General features: G+C 46.4%; 1 long non-coding RNA gene across 1 annotated transcript in view; it reads left to right on the top strand.

The window, feature by feature from the left end:
• The window catches only part of LOC105998943, a 45888-nt gene that overhangs the window by 25172 nt on the left and 6374 nt on the right, over positions 1–14342 (top strand). The window contains exon 2 of the long non-coding RNA XR_001175718.1: positions 11894–11934. This is a non-coding gene — a long non-coding RNA (uncharacterized LOC105998943). The remainder of the gene's footprint in view (positions 1–11893; positions 11935–14342) is intronic.

Below are 14342 nucleotides of genomic sequence, written 5' to 3'. Positions count from 1 at the left end.
AGCAGATTCTGGTCTCCTCGTAAAAAGAGTCAGTTCTCAGTTTCCCAGAACCTGTCAGAAGTATATGATGCACAGCAGGGGACACCAAGGAAAAGGAAAACCAGAAAAGAGGGAAATAGAATAAAAAGAAACATCCTGAATTAGTGCAAATGACTGAGCTCCTTGATGCAGGCATGCAACTATAACGTGACAATCTCTGATTTTAACAATAACCCTTCCACTTTTAAGTCCTAGCCACAATTATGAATAGGGAACCATATCTGTTGAGATTTCCCAAGGGTTACATAAACAATTTAGAGGGTTCTATCTTTTTAAACAGTCTCTGAAAACACTGGGAGGAAAAATCCCAATTATTTAACAGTCTGGTGCCCTGAACCAACCCTGGAAGTCCCTAGGAGGCCTTACAGAATCACTTCCTCCTGACTCAGTGGAGGCAGGCGCTGGTTTCTAGGGAGTGCTTGGGAGGAAAGGAGGGCCCAGCTCGGGGAGAGGGAAATGCAGTGAGAGGGAGGGGGAGGAGGCCCTAGACTGCCACTCCTACAGGCAGCTGTGTCTTGTCACTAGGACAGATCTGGAGCCCAGAGAGGAGCCTAGCTCTCCTGGGGGCTTGGCCCTTTGGGGGAGGGACCCTGTGCTCCAAGCACATTGTTCCCATCTGGCAAGCTGACATGATGGAAGCAAGGTTCCTGGGCAGCAATAAGTCACAGCTGGAACTTTCTGTTCTCTTCTATGGTCTTGGCAGCATTGGTGGGCCTGAGAGTTTCAGGATCATCTGTACAATTCCTAGTCACCAACTCCTGTCACCATTCCAGTGGCCTTGGTCTTACGTAAGGGGAGAGAAGCAGGAGAATAGCTTAATGTCATCCTTCTCTACTTAACTGTACCTCAGTTTTGTAATTAGAAATATGTTTTTAGCTGGGTACCTCTAATCCTAGCTACTCAGGAGGCTGAGATCAGAGGATCCTTCGAAGTCAGCCTGGTAGACAAATCTGGAAGATTCTTTTCTCTAGTTAGCCAGCAAAAAAGGTGGAAGTAGAGGTGTGGCTCAAGTGGTAGAGGGCCTAGCCTTGAGTGAAAAAGACAAGCAAGAACATAAGGCCCTGGGTTCAAGCCAGGTACTGGCACACACACAAACACTTTTATTTAAGCTTTCTCCTTCCCCAGATGTCTTTTTTGTTGTTGGAAATGCAGTTAGCTCACTAGTACAAATTAAGGCTATAGAACTGATGTACTTCTATTTAAAGAGGTCTGGGTCTAGCAGTTCCTAGTCTGTTAGAGGTCACACATCCCTTCCAGAGTCTCATGGAGTGAATGAAGCATTTCCCTAGAAATGCACAATCATCAAGACTTTTGGGCACCATTTTCAGGTTTCAAGGGCTCCTTTGGCTCAGCCGGGGGTCCTGAGTTCTTGTGAGAGGGGTGAATCAAGAAGGTGGCAGTTGCTGGGAAGGTGGCTCAGTGGTAGAGCGCTTGCCTTGCATGCCTGAGGCCCTGAGTTCGATTCCTCAGCACCATATAAGCAAAAAGAAAAAAGCCGGAAGTGGTGCTGTGGCTCAAGTGGTAGAGTGCTAGCCTTGAGCTGAAGAGCTGAGGGACAGCACCCAGGCCCAGAGTTCAGGTCCCACGACCGGACCCCCCCCCAAAAAAAAAGAAGGTGGCAGTTGAGGGGGGGCGGACAGAGGCAGCCAGGGATCCTGGGTACCACTAGAGATCACTTAGTGGTTTTAACCAAGACCAGTCATATGACAACATCATTCATGAGTGTCTCTTACTAACTCTGGTTGCTGGCTGTTCTAGAGGAAAGGTGTCCTTCCTTCAGCAGTGACACCCAGCTACCATGTTGGGACAAGTGTGCTGCTCCAGCATATATAGCATGAGTGTGGGTGAGAAGAAAACCAGCTGGGCACATAGGGGCTGGCTTTCTGCTGGAGGGGGCAGGTGGCAGCTTGTACCGTCTGCTGGGTTGAAATCCTCTCAGCGGAGTGACAGGGCCTGCTAGCCACCTTTCATAACCTTGAGTTCAAAGTCTCTTTTATTTTCTATGGGGAAGTCAGTTTTACTTCATAGCATGTGATTCCCAGGGAATTATTTTTTCTTTTTTCAAGCTAGGGGAAACATAGGGGAAGTTTTAGGATCCAGCGTTCACGCACAAGCATCAGCGGGGGATTTTGGAAGTGATGCAGTCTCGCGAAACGAGTGTAGCAGTCACTTGTAGGCCAGCGCTTTTGTTAGACGACGCTCCTGCTGTCTGCGTGATGACTCGAGGAGGGGAGAATTTTTCCTCTGAGAGCCAGCTGGACAAATGTCAGCACTGTTGTCTTTGCAGGCCCTGACACAGAGGAGCTGAGCCTGGCTAAAGAGAGTTTGCACAGCTTGAGTGTGGGGATGGACTTAGTTTAACACATGGGGAAAATGGTGACCCATTGCTTAAGTCAGTCAACCACAGTCCCCCCCACCCCCACCCCAATAGGGGTGAGGCATATCCAGCCCATGTCCTCAGAATCATTTGGTTCTTGTGGGACCAACATATGCTCATCCACTGCCCAAAGCCCAGCTACCCATTGATGATTTTGTGTGGCTCACAAATGAGGTTATAAATACCCAAATGAACCTAGGCCAAAAAAAATAGTAATCACTTCTCCACCCCTGCTAGAGCCGTTGCCACCAGCCGGCACAGCATCTGATGTAAACCAGACATCTGCATATGGCTGCTGAGCTATTGAGACTCACTTCCCATCTACCCCACATCACCCAACAAGGCCCAGCTTTGCACTAAATCACACTGATAATCACACCTTCACGGGGCTGGGAAGGTGGCTCAGTGGTAGAGCGCTTGCCCTGCATGCCTGAGGCCCTGGGTTCAATTCCTCAGCACCACATAAGCAAAAAGAAAAAAACCGGAAGTGGCGCTGTGGCTCAAGTGGTTGAGCGCTGGCCTTGAGCTGAAGAGCTGAGGGACAGTGCCCAGGCCCAGAGTTCAGGTCCCACAACCTGACCCAAAAAAAAAAAAAAAAAATCACACCTTCACTTCGTTGTGTTGTTTATATTGGTTTTTGTTCGCTGGACTTCTTGATGTTAAGTCAGATGAAGATTATTTAAGCAGGAGATAGCCAGAGATGAAAAGGCCTATGACTTCCAAGTGGAGCATTTGCCAATGCCAGTGACACATGTCTGTACCTAGCTACTCAAGAGGCTGAAATCTGAGGAGCACAGTTTGAGGCCAGGGCAGGTAGGAGAGTTTGTGAGACTCTTATTTCCAATTGACCAACAAAAAGCTGGAAGTAGGGGGTGTGGCTCAAGTAGAGCACCAGCCTTGAGTGGAAAACGCCACTTGAGAGCTGAAGGCCCGGAATCCAAGCCCCTGTACTGCCAGGCAATAATTAATTCATTCAGTTCATGAAGTTATCAGGGCACTATGCCAAAATCACCTGCTCCCAGCAACTATTACCTCAGGCCAAGTAAGTGAAGTGTGAAATGAAAGGATGAGGGCGATGAACGGAGGGGATGGCTCATAATCTATAGGCCTTTGGCTGTCAATTGAGGGGTTCAAGAATGATTTTATAGACCCAACTTCGGGCCATTAGGGGTGGACATGATTTATTGACTTAGTTTCTAGGGAAGTTCTAAGTCCTTGGTCTCCAAAACCATCAGCCTGAAGCTTAAAACTATGTAGATGAGCAGGTGATAAACTCATAGTTTGGCTTTATAGAGACAAGTTCTGCTGACCCCACATAGCACACTTGCCCAGTGGGACAAGGTTTTACACCACAGACAAGCAAGGATTGAATTGGGCAGGGGGGTACACACCTGTGATCCCTGCACTTGGAACACTAAAACAGAAAGATTGCGAGTTAAGAGGCTAGGATGGACTGCATGGTAATTTTTTTTTGCATTTTAGTAACTAACATGTTTATTATGGACAGGTTACAGACTATTAGTCTTTCTCACAGGCTAATTTTAGAGGTTTGGGGGTTTGGTTTGTTCCTGTTTTTCAAGTAGCTTTAGATGCATCATGAAGTTATTTACTTGCACTGTTTCTGTTTTCTTTTTTTTTTATTGTGAAAATACCATACAGAGGGATTACAATTACATGGGCAATGTTTCTGTTTTCTTTATGTGCATACTTAGAGCTATGGACTTTCCTCTCAACAAAGCCTTTGCAGTATCCCAGAGATTCCAGTATGCATAAGTAAATTTAAAGCCAGTCTGGGATACATAGCAAGACATCCTTCCCCCCTCCTCCATACACGCATGTTGAAGCAGAGCATTTCTTTCCATATGCAGCTTCAGGATTATGTGTAGCCATGCAAAGTAAGCACGTATAGGGATGGTGGATGGAAAGGAATCAGCTAGTGTAATCATTTATGAAAACAATAGAATTAAAAAACAGCAGTCTTAATCTCAATAAGGAGATAATTGCACTTGGAGGCATAGCTCAGTTGGTAGAGCACCGCCACAGAGTAAAAACATCAGGTACCAAGTTCAAGTGCCAGTCTCAGACCTGAAAAAAAAAAAAGGAAATAATTGGCCTGCATTGTTCTTTTGCTTGGGCTAGTGAGCTCCCAGACTTCCATAGACAAGGATGTTATACAACTCACCCAGTCCATTGCTGTTGCTTGAGAAGCATCGGAAACCAGGGAGTCCCTCTTTGATGAAGAAAGGGCCTGGGAAGGGAGGCTTGTCCTGTGGATGCTCAGCAGAAGGGTCACTGATTCTCACCAGGGCCATTCCAGTCAGGACACAATAAACCAATGGGGCTGGCCCTTGCCCCAGGGCAAAGGCATGCAAAGTAGATGCCATCTGTCATCCTGCATACTGACGGCTAGTAAACCACACTTACTATATAGTTCAGTTCCCTGCAAAATAATCTACTGTGTGTGGTAGAGACATGAAGATGAATTAGTCATGGAACTCTGCCCTCCAGAAACAAGTCTAATAGGGGTTCCTTGTTCCCTCTCTCCACATTCCTGGTTTAGGGCTAGTTTCCCCCTTGCCCTCGCTGCCTGATGCTGGAGTCTCTCCATCATTCATCCTTCTCTACCCCAGGCACACTGGGGTCCTGGAGTCACATGACACTTGTGGTTTGGTGGGGAGATGGGCTATCTCCTGAGCAGGTTCCCTGTAGTGTCCATGCCCAATGCTGGAGCAATACCAATTCACCCCACACTGAGGATCTCAGTCCTCTTGCTCACAGGGCTGGCACTTGGTAGAGACAGCCTCCTCCCACTGGCATGAGCCTGTCCCACCCTGGCCAGGAACTCAAGGCCTCTGGGAGTCTCCGCTGCTGCATACATACATGAAAGATCCACAGGAGATGAGGTGGGGCTCAGGTAAAATGATGACCTTGTTGACTCCCCAAGGAGTCATCCATCTGGGCTTGGGCCTGCCATCTTTTCTCTCCCCCATTCCTTTTTGAAAGAAAATTGCACACACCCAGGAATCAGAACCAGGCTCCGATCTGTGCTCCATCAGCTGGGACAAATGGTCAAGGCACCTAACCTTTCTAAGCTTCAGTTTCCCCATTTGCACAGTGGAAATAATGACCTTGTTTGTTACAGCATAGCGATCTTCAGAAGCACACTTCTTGTCCTTAAGCCTCATGAGGAGGTGGGATTTGGACTAGGACACACATGTGTGTTTGCGTGTGTATATATGTACACACACGCACACACACACATACAAACATGGAGCCTTCTGTACTGCGTGTGTTTGGGTGTGGTTGTAAATGGAGTAATAAGAGTAAACTTCCTGACTGGGCAGTGGTGGCATGGGCTTAATAGAAGCAGCCCTCCAGAGCTTCTGACTCTAGTGTTGGTTGTATCCTAGACACCCATGTATTTTACTCATGTTTTATTCAGTCACAAGCCTGTGCAGTGGGAGTTAACATTCCTAAGGCTCAGAACACACCCTGCACTGACCTGGAACCGTATTGGCTGAGCACCTACTACTGTGGACTGTTACAGATCTAGCTATAAATAAAACACACCAGGGCTGGGAAGGTAGGTGGCTCAGTGGTAGAGCGCTTGCCTTGCATGCACGAGGCCCTGGGTTCCATTCCTCCGCACCACTTAAGCAGAAAAGGCTGGAAGTGGTGCCATGGCTCAATTGGTAGAGCACTAGCCTTGAGCTGAAGAGCTGAGGGACAGCACCCAGGCCCAGAGCTCAAGCCCCATGACTGACAAAAAACAAAAACACAAAAACATCAAGTCTTTCCCTTGTGGCTCTTGCATACATTCCACAGATGGTCACTTTCCCCAAATAAGCTGGAACATGTCCACGCCTGGACTTGAACCTAGACCTGATGGCCTGCAGGGTTTGTGCTTTTTCCCACCCCACTCTCTAGAGCTTGCTTAACCTCAGGATACTCCATTCATGTCCTGACTGTCCCTGGCAGCCCCTTGGGGGAATTGAAGATTTGTGAGCAATCATGAGCTGGTATTTCAGTAGAGCCCTGTTTCTAGAGAATTCCCCAGGCAGCCTTGACCCCGAAACCATGTCCGACCATTTAGATACTTTCCCCAGGGAGGGAGGAGCTTTTCCAAGGGGATTTTCCCAAGGGGATGGGGGTGGTCTTTGGGGTCAGAAAGGGACACTTCCTGGTGCGGTGGGGAATCCCCTGGGATTTCTCTGGAGTTTGGGAGTGGCCTATTGTTTTCCTACTGGTGAAGCCCTCAAGGGTTTTAGGAAAGGACAGGGTCAGACAGTCCTGGCATTAAATTAGCCTCCTGTCTGAGGCTCCCTGTGTTAGAAGCTCAGTTCCTGTCCTCTCTCACCCTTGGCCTCAGGCTGCCTCTTGCTGCTGTGAGACCTGTGGCATCGCCACTGATCAGAGACACTTTCCTTTAATTCCAGGAAATAGAGATTTGCAACCTCTACCCCCACAGAGGAAAGAAAAAAATGTGCACTAGAACTTTTAGTCATAATAGCAATCACAGAAGCAATTTAAAGGGCCAATTGCTTGGGGATTAAATAAACTTTTGTGAAAATCTGAAAGTAATAAAATACTACACAGCCATTTAAAAATTGCTATGAAGAAGAAAATTAGTGATCGAAAAGTATAATAGACTTAGTCAAAATTTAGGTCACAAAATACAACATACATGAGCTCATTCACAAAAAGAAAATTGTGGGGCTGGGAAGGTGGCTCAGTGGTAGAGCACTTGCCTTGCATGCCTGAGGCCTTGGGTTCGATTCCTCAGCACCACATAAGCGAAGAGATAAAAGCCAGAAGTGGCGCTGTGGCTCAAGTGGTAGAGCGCTAGCTTGAGCTGAGGAGCTGAGGGACAGCGCCCAGGCCCAGAGTTCAGGCCCCACGACCGGACCCAAAAAAAAAAAAAGAAAAGAAAATTGTAATCCTGTAAACCTAACTATTCAGGAGGTTGGGATCTTAGGATCGAAGTTTGAAGCCAGCCTGGGCAGACACATCTTAGAGAATGTGTTATCTGTAGTAGAACTGTTTACAACTTTCATGTTTTTCTCTGTTGTTGTTGATGTCTTCTGTTCTCAGCATTTGCCAAATCTCTATCAGTGAAAATATATGCCTTTATAATCATAGAGGTTTAAAAAAAAATCATGGTAAACACTGGAGAGAGAAGGGAGAGAATTTTCCTTTGGCTCGACCTAGCCAGCCCTAGGTTTTTGTTTTCTTCCAAGAGTGTAAATACTGAAGAGTGAGAGAAGGCGTGATATTATCCAAAAACAAATGTACTCTTTACCTTATTTATGTAACTGTACCCCTTCTGTACATCACCTTTATAATAAAAAAAAATTTTTAAGTTACATATACTGCAGGAGCCATTAGGGAAGCCTGAGAGCAACAGAGTGGGAACCTTCTAGAGAACTAGCTGATTAGGGCTGGGAATGTGGCTTAGTGGTAGAGTGCTTGCCTAGCATGCATGAGGCCCTGGGTTTGGTTCCTTAGTACCATATACACAGAAAAAGCCGGAAGTGGCGCTGTGGCTCAAGTGGTAGAGTGCTAGCCTTGAGCAAAAAGCAGCTCAGGGACAGTGCCCAGGCCCTGAGTTAAAGCCCCAGGACTGGGGAAGGAGTCTTGCCACGTTTATCCTGTCTCTTAGGCTCATTTTGTCTTTATAGAGCTCTTTATAGAGCTGGTTCACATCGGAAATGATCTGCCTGCCTACTTATATGCTTATTGGTTACCTGTCTATGAGGGCAGCAGCCCTGTCTTGCTCTTTAAGACTTCCCATCTGGGAAGGGCAGTTCTTGGTTTGAAACTGGGACTTGCTCAGCAACCCAAGACTTTTGTCCTAAGGCTACTATACACAACTAAGAAAAAAAAATGGTAATAACTGGATGTGACTCTAGAAACAGGCAGAAAACTAGCTGATGGGAGTCAGGAATGAAATTGGCAACCAGGCTGGGCCAGCATCAGCAACATTTAGTTACTGTTTACAGTTGTCATGGACGAGCCTGCTTTGTGCTCTGAATTTTGTATTTGAGGAAAATGAAGGGAGAAAGAGTTGCTCTTATGATCCCTCAACCCTGGTCTCTTTGTTTCCAACCATCCTGCTGCTGCTTGTCACAAGTCTCCTAATCCAAGGCTTCAGCTTTCCTTTCTGTCTCTTTTCTTTTTTCAGTGGTAATGAAGCTTGAACCACGGGCCACACCCTTGCTAGGCAGGTGCTCTACCACTGAAGACACACCTCTATCCCCAGTTTTTCTTTCTTGTATTCAAGTATTCTTCCAGAAGCCATTCTGCTTCACCTGACATGACCAGGATTCAGGTCGCTCCCGTTGTCAGCTCTCTGTCCGTGTATTATTTGATTTATCATAGTACATTGTCTATTCTTTTTGAAACCCCTTCTGTTGTGCATGTGAGTCCTTACTCACCTTTCCTGAGCTACTAAATGTGGTTCTGTCCTTGGAGAGCGTTCCCTACTCACAGCCACCCTCTTGAGGATCTCATCCTATAGCATGGCATTCAAGAGCTATGTCCTGCTGCCCACTGTGATGCACACCTGTAATCCCGGCTGTGAAATTACCTGGGCGAACAATCAAGTTCCGGGCTTCCAAGCCTTGGGCTACATAGGGAGAGCCTCTCTCTCAAAAAAAAAAAATGAAAAGGTTGGACATGATAGCATATGACTATAATCCAAGCTACTCAAGAGGCAGAGAATGGGAGGATTCTGATTTGAAGCCAGCCTTGGCGAAAAAAAGTTCCTAAGATCCTATCACAACAGAAAAAGCTGGACATAGTGGTCCATGCCTGTCATCACGGCTATGGCAGAAAGTGTAATAAGGAGGATCCTGGTCCAGGATGGCCTAAGCAAAAAAGGAAGACACTAGCTCAGTAATAAAGCAAAAAGGATTGGGAATGTGGCTCAAGTGGGTAGAGCTCCTGCTGAGTAAGTGTGAGGCCCTGTACCATTCCAGTACCACCACCACCAGAAAAAGAGCTATATTAAATTCTTTATTTCTGCCTCATCCTCTGAACTCTCGACTCACATCTCCATGTGTCTGTGGGCCTCTCCAGGTGACTATCCAAAAGGAACTTCATGCTTGACATGTCCAAAACTAGGTCCTTACATTCTTCTAAATGCCCTCTGCCTTCAGGCTTTTACAATTCAGAAAATGACAATTCTACCTTCCCAGCTGCTCAGACCCAAATCCTGGGAGTCCTCCATTCCTGTGATTATTATTACCATTATTATTATAATAAACGTAATGTACAGAGGGGTTATAGTTACAGAATTCAGGAGTTAAGTACATTTCTTTTTGGACAGTGTCCCTCTTCCCTCCCTCCCTCCCAGTTTTTCCCTCCCATCTCCATCCACAAGTTGTATAGTTCATTTTCAACAATAGGGTCTAGTGAGTATCACTGCTGCATTTGTTCACCTTGTCCCTCCGTTTCTATGCTCCCTCTACCCTCCCAAAGATAGATAAACAAAACAGAACGAAAACAAAAACAGCAACAAAGACAAAAAGCTCTTATTTCCATTTCCTGGAGTTCATTTGATAAATACTGTATATGATCAGAGGCACAAAGGTAGTGTGCCTTTGTGTTCCTCCCCTAAGAGTATTTTCCCTTAGTCTCACTGTGTGTGAATGCCTAGAGTCCTCTGTAATTTATCATGTCCTGGTGTATTTTAGATCTAGCTTCTGTATATGAGAGAAAACGTGCTGTTTGTACTTATGACCATCCATTTCCCTGCAGTTCCACTCCTGGTAGTTTTTTTTTTGTTTTTGGTTTTGGTTTTTGTCAGTCTTGGGGCTTGAACTCTAGGTCTGGAACTGTCTCTGAGCAATGCAACTCAAAGCAAGCGCTCTACCACTTGAGCCCCAGCACCACATCTGGTTTTCTGGTGGTTAATTGGAGATAAGAGTCTCACAGACTTTCCTGCCTGGGCTGACTTTGAACTGTGATCCTCAGATCGCAGCCCTCTGAGTAATTAGGATTACAGGCGTGAGCCACCAGCACCTAGATCCACTCCTCTTTTTAAATCTCACTTCTAACCCATCAGCAAATCTTTTTCTTTTTCTTTTTCCAGTCCTGGGGATTGAACTCGGCCTGGACACTGTCCTTTCTTTTGCTCAAGGCTAGCACTCTATCACTTGGGCCACAATGCCACTTCTCGCATTTACTGTGTATGTGGTATTGAGGAATCCAACCTAGGGCTTCATGCACGCTGGGTAAGCATTCTACCACTAAGCCACATTCCCAGCCCATCAGCAAATCTTGTGGGCACCACTTGGTAGAATCTGACCCCATCTGTACCTCCATGTTTCCTCTCTGACCCAAGTCATCACTGAGATTAATACAACATCCTCTTCACAGGTTCTACTGTCCTCACAACACTCCTCCCGCATGGTTCTATGAAAATATGAGTCACATTATGTTATTTTTAGCAGCTCCACTGTTGGAATAAGCCTCAGTTTATACATGTGCTATGTGTGCTGGGCCTGGTCCCACCATGTATATGATCCCCTCTGACCTCCCCCTCTTTACTCTGGCTACACTGCCCTTCATACTGCTCTTTAACAGGCAGCCTCTCCCCTCCAGGCCTTGGCCTTTGATATGCATCCTGGAAACCTTCTTCCCCAATAATTCTCAGGGTTCATCTCCTTACTTCTTCCTAGGTCTTTGTTCTTAATCTACCTTCTCAGGTGTCTCCCCTTTCCTGGAGTCATTTTGGCCCTTCTTTCCCACCTTCCCTACCCTCCTCTCCTGCTGTATTTTTTTTTTAGTCCACCTCTAATGATTAGTATTTAAATTGTTGGTATTATTTCAGTTGTTGATACCCTCAAGGAGACTATAGACTCCATTAGTGCAGGTACTTTTGTCCACAACTATAGCCCTCTAAAGTCCTAGAATAGCCTTTGTCATGTAGTAAGTGTTCAGTAAATATCTGATGAGTGGCTATATTATGAAGTTGAATGGAGGGATCATTTATGTTTGTATGGGGCTTTGCATGGGATAGAAAGAGCATGTTTCTGCCAGCTTGGAACATTTACAGGCTCCAGGCAGGCTCCAAGTGAGTGAGCAGGAAACAATCTGGGATGGGGAGGGGGTTGTTTGTTTTGTTTTGTTTTTGTCGGTTGTGGCACTTAAACTTTGGGCCTGGGCGCTGTCCCTCAGCTCTTCATCTACTACTCTACCACTTGAGCCACAGTGCCACTTCCACCTTTTTCTGTTTCTGTGGTGCTGAGGAATCGAACCCAGGGCCTCACGCATGCAAGGCAGGCACTGTACCACTGAATGCCGAATGCCCTGGAGTGCAAGGCCAGTGTGCTGTCCGCTCATATTTCAGAGGCTTTAGAAGAACTTTCTAGATAGGCCAGCATTTACTTACTTTGGGTCCAGTCTGTTTGTTCTAAGGCCCATCCTCAAGGTGTTGTCTCCACCATTTACTTTTTTTTTTTTTTTCCCCTCCAGGTGCCAGAGTTTGCAGCCTCATGGAGGAAGACAAGGTCAAGGTAAAAGAGCAGTAAGATCCTGTCTAGATTGGGATTTCCCAACTTCAAGTCTTTGGAAAGTCCTCAAAGAAGTTTAGGGTGTTGAAAGTGTTGGCCACTAGACAGAGTAAAAGCCCAGGGGAACTGTGCTCCCTGGACAGAGTCCATCACTGAGGATAGGGGACCGCTTCGCATCACCACACGTGGCCATGCCACCTTGAGTTCGAGTGCCTTAGTTTACATTCTGTTGTCACACAGAACAATTGAGACTGGGTGATTTATACAGAAAAGAAGTTTTTTTTAGGCTTGTGGTTTCAGAGACTGGGAAAGTCCAAAATCACATGGCTCTGTCTTGCATGGGTTCTTGCACTGTGGCATAATATGGAGGGAATGTGGAAGGGAGCCGAGAAAACAGGGAGAGGCTGGATTGGCTTACTTAGAACTGAACCCTCTCCCTCGGTGACCCCATCGCCTCTGAAAGTCCCCACAGTACCAGTCTCATTCTAGCAGAGTTTCAGGAGAAAACACATTGAAGCCACAACACCCAGAAAAACAGTCGTTCCCTTGGGGAGACAGTTGACTGGGACCCACAGGATGCCCTTCCGTCTCTGCCTTCCAAAGGCCTCCTTCCTCACCTTCTCCAGAGCCTCGGCCTGGCCCACTGAAGATAGAAAATGCTATGTCAGGGAGTCCAGGACTTTCTTTTTTCCCTAGCAAGGACAGTTTAGTAAAACTCCTCAACAAATAGTGTATGTGTGCTCATGTGTTGACATTTTTGGAAAGGGGGCAGTTTTCAAAATGGGTCTAGCCTTGGACCAAACAATTCTAATTTACACAGTTTTTCCTATGAAGATAATCAACATGGGGCTGGGAAGGTGGCTCGGTGGTAGAGTGCTTGCCTTGCATGCATGAGGCCCTGGGTTCGATTCTTCAGCACCACATAAGCAGAAAAACCTGGAAGTAGCACTGTGGCTCAGGTGGTAGAGCACTAGCCTTGAGCTGAAGAGTTGAGGGACAGCGCCCAGGCCCAGAGTTCAGGTCCCACAAGTGACAAAAAATAAATAAAATAATCAATATTTGTGTGAAGGCCATGAACAAGGATATTTATAAGTTCACTGCTTGGAAACTTTTTGAAGGCCCAGCAAGAAGAAATTGTTTATCCAAAATTTACATGTCCCACACAAGGGTTGTGGCATGCAGTAGACTGATTTTTAGGCACAGCTTACTGAGAAAGAGAATTGGATGTGTGGTTTTTGAATGAAGAAAATTAGAAAAATCTTGTAAAACATGCAAGAGAACTCAGCCTGGGGTGTTGAAAACAACCAGTTTCTTTTTCTTTTTTTTTTTTTTTTGTCGGTCATGGGGCTTGAACTCTGGGCTTGGGCTCTGTCCCTCAGCTCTTCAGCACAACCAGTTTCTTAACCAGCTTGGGAACTGGTGATCTCCTGAAGCCTGTTTCCTGCCTACAGGGCAGGCCCCGACCTGTGGTAAAATCGAGAGGGTTTGGTGAGATTGACATATCCAAAAGCAGAAGCTGTAGGACAGCTCCCCATGTGACATGTGGCATGTGACGTGTGCTCAGCAGCTGGGGTCTGTGTGGGCTGAGGACCTAGAGGATTTGAATCTGTGGAAAAGCCTAGAAACAATGTTTGGTGTGGCTTGGCTTGGGATTGGTAGAAACATGAATAATTTTCAGTATTTTCCTATTTTCTACAGGGAATTCATATTCTATCATGATGATGTTCTTTTTGTTGTTGTTCTTGTTCTTGGTCATGGGGCTTTGAACTCTAGCTCTGGGCGCTGGCCCTCAGCTCTTCAGCTCAAGGCGAGCGCGCAACCACTTAAGCCACAGTGCCACTTCCAATGGTTTATTAGAGATAAGAGTCTCAGGGCCTTTCCTGCCCGATCTGGCTTTGAACCGAGATCCTCAGATCTCAGCCTCTTGAGTAGCTAGGATGACAGGCGTGACCCAACATGATGGTATCCTTTCTTTTAGTAAATAGCTATTGGAATGGTTGTTTTTGTGTTTTGTTTTTAACTAGCTATTGTACATTTGCCTTGAGGAAGGAAACCGGTTGTGTAACCTCTGGGTAGAGCTCTGTAGGACTAGAGGAACAGAGGGAATAGAAGGTGAGGGAAAAAAAAAGAGATCAAGCTGGCCCAAAGAGATGTGCGTTTCAGAGGTGATGCTGGATCTACAGAAAGCGTGCAAATCCCTCCCCAACACCACCAATGGTCCCTCTTCAGAGAGCTTCTAGTGGGAAGTCTGGTGACCTAAGGATGGTCTGTCCCAGTTGGACTTCTGAAGTGGGAGCTCTGGGCTCCATTTTGTGTTCTGGCCAGTGGGATGAATGGAGGAGGTGCTGAGGATTGATCCCAGGGTTTTGTTTTGTATATGCTAGGCAAATGCTCTTGTACTTCAGCCATGC

This window comes from Dipodomys ordii, unplaced genomic scaffold (assembly GCF_000151885.1).
Source record: "Dipodomys ordii isolate 6190 unplaced genomic scaffold, Dord_2.0 Scaffold177, whole genome shotgun sequence".
NCBI classification, from domain to species: domain Eukaryota; kingdom Metazoa; phylum Chordata; class Mammalia; order Rodentia; family Heteromyidae; genus Dipodomys; species Dipodomys ordii.
The sequence above is the reverse complement of the archived record's forward strand: the minus strand, read 5'-3'. Positions and strand labels throughout refer to the sequence as shown.